Raw genomic sequence first — 7,513 nt, forward strand, 5'->3', positions numbered from 1 at the left:
AGCAGGCTAGGGGATGGGACGGGGAAGAGGACAGCAGGACAGGGGGATGGGAAGGGGAAGAGGACAGCAGGACAGGGGGATGGGATGGGGAAGAGGACAGCAGGCTAGGGGGATGGGACGGGGAAGAGGACAGCAGGACAGGGGGGATGGGACGGGGAAGAGGACAGCAGGCTAGGGGGATGGGACGGGGAAGAGGACAGCAGGACAGGGAGATGGGATGGGGAAGAGGACAGCAGGACAGGGGGATCGGATGGGGAAGAGGACAGCAGGCTAGGGGGATGGGATGGGGAAGAGGACAGCAGGACAGGGGGATGGGATGGGGAAGAGGACAAGAGGACAGGCTAGGGGATGGGACGGGGAAGAGGACAGCAGGACAGGGGGATCGGATGGGGAAGAGGACAGCAGTCCAGGGGATGGGACGGGGAAGAGGACAGCAGGCCAGGGGGATGGGACGGGGAAGAGGACAGCAGACCAGGGGGATTGGACAGGGAAGAGGACAGCAGGGCATGGGAATGGGACGGGGAAGAGGACAGCAGACCAGGGGAAGATTGGGGATGGGACGGGGAAGAGGAGCAGACAGGGGATGGGACGGGGAAGAGGACATGGGGATGGGACGGGGAAGAGGACAGCAGACCAGGGGGATTGGACAGGGAAGAGGACAGCAGAGCATGGGGATGGGACGGTGAAGAGGACAGCAGGCTAGGGGGATGGGACGGGGAAGAGGACTGCAGACCAGGGTGATGGGACGGGGAAGAGGACTGCAGACCAGGGGGATGGGACAGGGAGGAGGACTGCAGACCATGGGGATGGGACGGGGAAGAGGACAGCAGACCAGGGGGATTGGACGGGGAAGAGGACAGCAGAGCATGGGGATGGGACAGGGAAGAGGACAGCAGGCTAGGGGGATGGGACGGGGAAGAGGACAGCAGGCTGGGAGGGGATGGGGCGGGACGGGGAAGAGGACAGCAGACCAGGGGGATGGGACGGTGAAGAGGACAGCAGGCTAGCGGGATGGGACGGGGAAGAGGACAGCAGACCAGGGGGATGGGACGGGGAAGAGGACAGCAGCTAGGGGGATGGGACGGGGAAGAGGACAGCAGGCTAGGGGATGGGACGGGGAACAGAGGACAGCAGGACAGGGGGATGGGAAGGGAAGAGGACAGCAGGCTAGGGGGATGGGACGGGAAAAAGGACAGCAGGCTAGGGGGATGGGACGGGAAGAGAACAGCAGACCAGGGGGATGGGACGGGGAAGAGGACAGCAGGACAGGGGGATGGGACGGGGAAGAGGCCAGTAGGACAGGGGATGGGACTGGGAAGAGGACAGCAGAGCATGGGGATGGGACGGGGAAGAGGACAGCAGACCAGGGGGATGGGACGGTGAAGAGGACAGCAGGCTAGGGGGATTGGACGGGGAAGAGGACAGCAGGCTAGGGGGATGGGACGGGGAAGAGGGGACTGAAAAGGGCTGCTAGAGGGGGATTGTGAGGGTGAGACTATATTTGAATAGAGAGAAATTAAATAATCATGTGTGCAACATCACAAAATCATTTCATGTTACCTTGATATCCTATTGTGTGTGTGTGTGTGTGTGTGTGTGTGTGTGTGTGTGTGTGTGTGTGTGTGTGTGTGTGTGTGTGTGTGTGTGTGTGTGCGTGTGCGAGGGAGAGTGTTCTCATGTGTGTGTGTTCATTTCCAAGATGAGAAAGTCCTGCAGCAACTTTCAGGCCATTATTTACACTCTTCTGGCAGTAAATGACTCTTACCATTTCCTGTTGCTGCTGTCATGGCAACAGTACATTTCTATCTTCACCTCACACTCCATAGAACTATAAATAACAAAATGTAGATCCTGGGTCTGTTCACTAGGGATACAACGTATCAACGCACTTTGAAACACAAAAGATTTACATTTCACAATTTCCCAAGGATCATGGGTTATCTTTCTCAACCAAACACATATGATTCCTAATTCTGCTTTCTGTCCAAGTATTTGATCAGTTACGTAAGCCAGCCAAGCACTTTAAAATGCCCTAATTCAAAGGCACCTCAGATTCGCTTCTTTTGTTGCTTAGCAACAGTCCAGTGCCACTGCCATGCTCGAAGTTAAAACGCAGCAGATGCAGCTGTTTCCAAGCAGTAGATTGTATCCTATGTTGGGTGAATGTGAATCACTGTATAATTGAACACAGATGTTGGATTACATGTATTATTATCAAAACTGCAGTACCTCAGTCTATTATCAATAGCAGGGTTATAGTACCTCAGTCTATTATCAATAGCAGGGTTATAGTACCTCAGTCTATTATCAATAGCAGGGTTATAGTACCTCAGTCTATTATCAATAGCAGGGTTATAGTACCGCAGTCTATTATCAATAGCAGGGTTATAGTACCTCAGTCTATTATCAATAGCAGTGTTATAGTACCGCAGTCTATTATCAATAGCAGTGTTATAGTACCTCAGTCTATTATCAATAGCAGGGTTATAGTACCTCAGTCTATTATCAATAGCAGTGTTATAGTACCTCAGTCTATTATCAATAGCAGTGTTATAGTACCAGTCAGTTATAGTACTAGTCTATTATCAATAGCAGTGTTATAGTACCTCAGTCTATTATCAATTATCAATAGCAGTGGTACCTCAGTTATAGTACCTCAGTCTATTATCAATAGCAGGGTTATAGTACCTCAGTCTATTATCAATAGCAGTGTTATAGTACCTCAGTCTATTATCAATAGCAGTGTTATAGTACCTCAGTCTATTATCAATAGCAGTGTTATAGTACCTCACAGTGTTCTACAGGAGCACCATCGAGAGCATACTGTCAGGCTGTATCGCTGGTTCCAATCCCTGAGCGCCCTCACAGTGTTCTACAGGAGCACCATCGAGAGCATACTGTCAGGCTGTATCGCTGGTTCCAATCCCTGAGCGCCCTCACAGTGTTCTACAGGAGCACCATCGAGAGCATACTGTCAGGCTGTATCGCTGGTTCCAATCGCCGAGCGCCCTCACAGTGTTCTACAGGAGCACCATTGAGAGCATACTGTCAGGCTGTATCGCTGGTTCCAATCCCCGAGGGCCCTCACAGTGTTTTACAGGAGCACCATCAATCGCTACGTTTATTTATGAGAGGTATTGACATGTTGAAAACACAGCGCTGTCTGTTTAAACGACTAGCACACAGCTCAGACATGCATACCCCACAAGACGTGCCACCAGAGGGCTCTTCACAGTCCACAAGTCCAGAACAGACTATGTGAGGCGCAAAGTACTACTTAGCAGTAAAATTTGATTTAAAAAACAAATAGAAATACACCTTATGGAACAGTGGGGACTGTGAAGCAACACAAACATAGACACATGCATCCAAAACACACGATAACATATGATTTTGTGTTGTAGATATGTGGTAGTGGAGTAGAGACCTGAGTGCACACACTTAGTGTGTTGTAGATATGTGGTAGTGGAGTAGAGGCCTGAGGGCACACTTAGTGTGTTGTAGATATGTGGTAGTGGAGTAGAGGCCTGAGGGCACACTTAGTGTGTTGTAGATATGTGGTAGTGGAGTATGGGCCTGAGGGCACACACTTAGTGTGTTGTAGATATGTGGTAGTGGAGTAGAGGCCTGAGGGCACACACTTAGTGTGTTGTAGATATGTGGTAGTGGAGTAGAGGCCTGAGGGCACACTTAGTGTGTTGTAGATATGTGGTAGTGGAGTAGAGGCCTGAGTGCACACACTTAGTGTGTTGTAGATATGTGGTAGTGGAGTAGAGGCCTGAGGGCACACTTAGTGTGTTGTAGATATGTGGTAGTGGAGTAGAGGCCTGAGGGCACACTTAGTGTGTTGTAGATATGTGGTAGTGGAGTAGAGGCCTGAGGGCACACACCTGAGAGCACACACTTAGTGTGTTGTAGATATGTGGTAGTGGAGTAGAGGCCTGAGGGCACACTTAGTGTGTTGTAGATATGTGGTAGTGGAGTAGAGGCCTGAGTGCACACACTTAGTGTGTTGTAGATATGTGGTAGTGGAGTAGAGGCCTGAGGGCACACTTAGTGTGTTGTAGATATGTGGTAGTGGAGTAGAGGCCTGAGTGCACACACCTGAGTGCACACACTTAGTGTGTTGTAGATATGTGGTAGTGGAGTAGAGGCCTGAGGGCACACTTAGTGTGTTGTAGATATGTGGTAGTGGAGTAGAGGCCTGAGGGCACACTTAGTGTGTTGTAGATATGTGGTAGTGGAGTAGAGGCCTGAGGGCACACTTAGTGTGTTGGGAATTCTATAATGAATGTATTGTACTGTTTTCACTGTACCCTGCAAATACATCTGTGCATTTGACTAATACAATTGTCTATCTAATAAACAAAAAACACTATATGTTACGTTTGTTTTGGTATGAATTAATTTGTGGATGTCTGTCATCCATTTCGATATAAATTACAGTCACAGCCGGCTGTGACACCGCCTGGGGTCGGACCCGGGTCTGTAGTGACGCCTCAAGCACTGTGATGCAGTGCCTTTGACGGCCGTGCCACTCGGGAGGCACCAGATCTGTTATTTTGAATATCAGCCTGATGTCAGATCTGTTGTTTTGAATATCAGCCTGATGTCAGATCTGTTGTTTTGAATATCAGCCTGGTGACAGATCTGTTGTTTTGAATATCAGCCTGATGTCAGATCTGTTGTTTTGAATATCAGCCTGATGTCAGATCTGTTGTTTTGAATATCAGCCTGATGTCAGATCTGTTGTTTTGAATATCAGCCTGATGTCAGATCTGTTGTTTTGAATATCAGCCTGATGACAGATCTGTTGTTTTGAATATCAGCCTGATGTCAGATCTGTTGTTTTGAATATCAGCCTGATGTCAGATCTGCTGTTTTTCTGTGTGTGTTTTTACCCCTTTTCTCGTGGTATCCAATTGGTAGTTACAGTCTTGTCCCATCACTTCAACTCCCATACGGACTTGGAAGAGGTGAAGGTCGAGAGCCATGCGCCCTCCGAAACATGACCCTGGCAAGCCGCACTGCTTCTTGACAAACTGCTCACTTATCCCAGAAGCCAGACACACCAATGTGTCAGAGGAAACACAAACTGGCGACCAAAGTCAGCTTGCAGGCGCCCGGCTCACTAGAGCGCGATGGGAAAAAGACATCAAATCCTTGCCTAACCCGGACAACGATGGGCCAATTGTACGCCGCCTGATGGGCCTCCCAGTCACAGCCGACTGTGACACTGCCTGGGATCGGACCCGGGTCTGTAGTGACGCCTCAAGCACTGTGATGCAGTGCCTTTGACGGCTGTGCCACTCCGGAGGCACCAGATCTGTTGTTTTGAATATTACCCTGATGTCAGATCTGTTTGCGCTCTTGCCAACTTAACTAATGTCATTTTCAAGCCACACATGGCATTTTATTCATGACAAGGAGTAACAAGATGTGTGATAGCACAAACAGACTGGCACTCAGGCTAGATACATCTATGTTTCAGTTCAACTTGACTGCAGTGAGAACTAAGCATTTCACTGTCAGATCTCTGACACCTGTTGTATTCAGCATTTCACTGTCAGGTTGTGTCTGTTGTATTCAGTGCACGTGACAAATAAACTTTGATTTGATTTGATTTGACTGATACTGTGAGTGCCGGGCATCACTTCATCTCAGAACTCACTCTACATGTGACTGTTCCTTTCCTGATTTTGTGTGTGGGCAACATTAGGTCACCAGTTCCTCATCTGATGGTATCACAGATATTTCAGGAAACTGATGAAAATGGATCATAAAGAGACATCAATCTCTCTGTCTGTTGTTGTTTATCTTATCTTACTGACTCTGTTTGTTGTTTATCTTATCTTACTGACCCTGTCTGTTGTTGTTTATCTTATCTTACTGACTCTGTCTGTTGTTGTTTATCTTATCTTACTGACCCTGTCTGTTGTTGTTTATCTTATCTTACTGACTCTGTCTGTTGTTGTTTATCTTATCTTACTGACTCTGTTGTTTATCTTACTGACTCTGTCTGTTGTTGTTTATCTTATCTTACTGACTCTGTTTGTTGTTTATCTTATCTTACTGACTCTGTCTGTTGTTGTTTATCTTATCTTACTGACTCTGTCTTATCTTACTGACTTGTTGTTGTATCTTATCTTACTGACTCTGTCTTATCTTACTGACTCTGTCTGTGTTGTTTATCTTGTTGTTGTTTATCTTATCTTACTGACTCTGTCTGTTGTTGTTTATCTTATCTTACTGACTCTGTCTGTTGTTGTTTATCTTATCTTACTGACTCTGTTTGTTGTTTATCTCTTCATTGCTCTCTCTTTTGCTCATTCTGTCACACACAGACACAGAGCACAATTGCACCCATCGTCACTTACCAAAAATATTCTTTGCACTCTACAGTATTTACAGTCAGTTTCGTCACATCACATGCATGAGTTGGTTTCTCTGTGCTGTCCAAATATAGGAAAACAACTTATCGTTCAGATTAAAACATGCTACTTGATTCATGTGTAAACACTTCCTGCTCTGTGACAGTGTAGTGGTATGAACATCCTCTGGGGAGGGAGGGAAGGAGGGGGAGGGGGGAGGTAGGGGGAGGGGGAGGGAGGGAGGGAGGGGGAGGCCAGCGAGAGGTTAAGGAAGTGCCTCGCTCCTCTCTTCTCCTCTTCTCCTCTTCTCTCTTCTCCTCTCCTCTCCTCTCCTCTCCTCTCTTCTCTTCTTTTCTCTTCTACTCTCCTCTTGTCCTCTAGAGTCATGTATTCTGACTCTGTCTCACAGCACAATGCATTTCTGTCTTGTTGCGTAGATAAGCTACCAGATGTGAGAAAGAGAGAAAGAGAGAGAGAAAGAAAGAGAGGAAGAAAGGCAAGAAGAAAGAGAAGACGAGCGGGGGGTGAGGGGAGGGCGGATACATAAGACACTGTTTTTAGATTGAGAGCCGTTCATTAGCAGTGAACACTGGAGAGAGAGAGAGAGAGACGTTCATTAGCAGTGAACACTGGAGAGAGAGAGAGAGAGAGAGACGTTCATTAGCAGTGAACACTGGAGAGAGAGAGAGCAGTGAACACTGGAGAGAGAGAGAGACGTTCATTAGCAGTGAACACTGGAGAGAGAGAGAGAGACGTTCATTAGCAGTGAACACTGGAGAGAGAGAGAGAGAGACGTTCATTAGCAGTGAACACTGGAGAGAGAGAGAGAGAGACGTTCATTAGCAGTGAACACTGGAGAGAGAGAGAGAGAGACGTTCATTAGCAGTGAACACTGGAGAGAGAGAGAGAGAGAGAGACGTTCATTAGCAGTGAACACTGGAGAGAGAGAGAGAGAGACGTTCATTAGCAGTGAACACTGGAGAGAGAGAGAGAGACGTTCATTAGTAGTGAACACTGGAGAGAGAGAGAGAGACGTTCATTAGCAGTGAACACTGGAGAGAGAGAGAGAGAGACGTTCATTAGCAGTGAACACTGGAGAGAGAGAGAGAGAGACGTTCATTAGCAGTGAACACTGGAGAGAG

This window comes from Oncorhynchus nerka, linkage group LG9a (genome assembly GCF_034236695.1).
Source record: "Oncorhynchus nerka isolate Pitt River linkage group LG9a, Oner_Uvic_2.0, whole genome shotgun sequence".
In the NCBI taxonomy this organism is placed as follows: Eukaryota; Metazoa; Chordata; class Actinopteri; order Salmoniformes; family Salmonidae; genus Oncorhynchus; species Oncorhynchus nerka.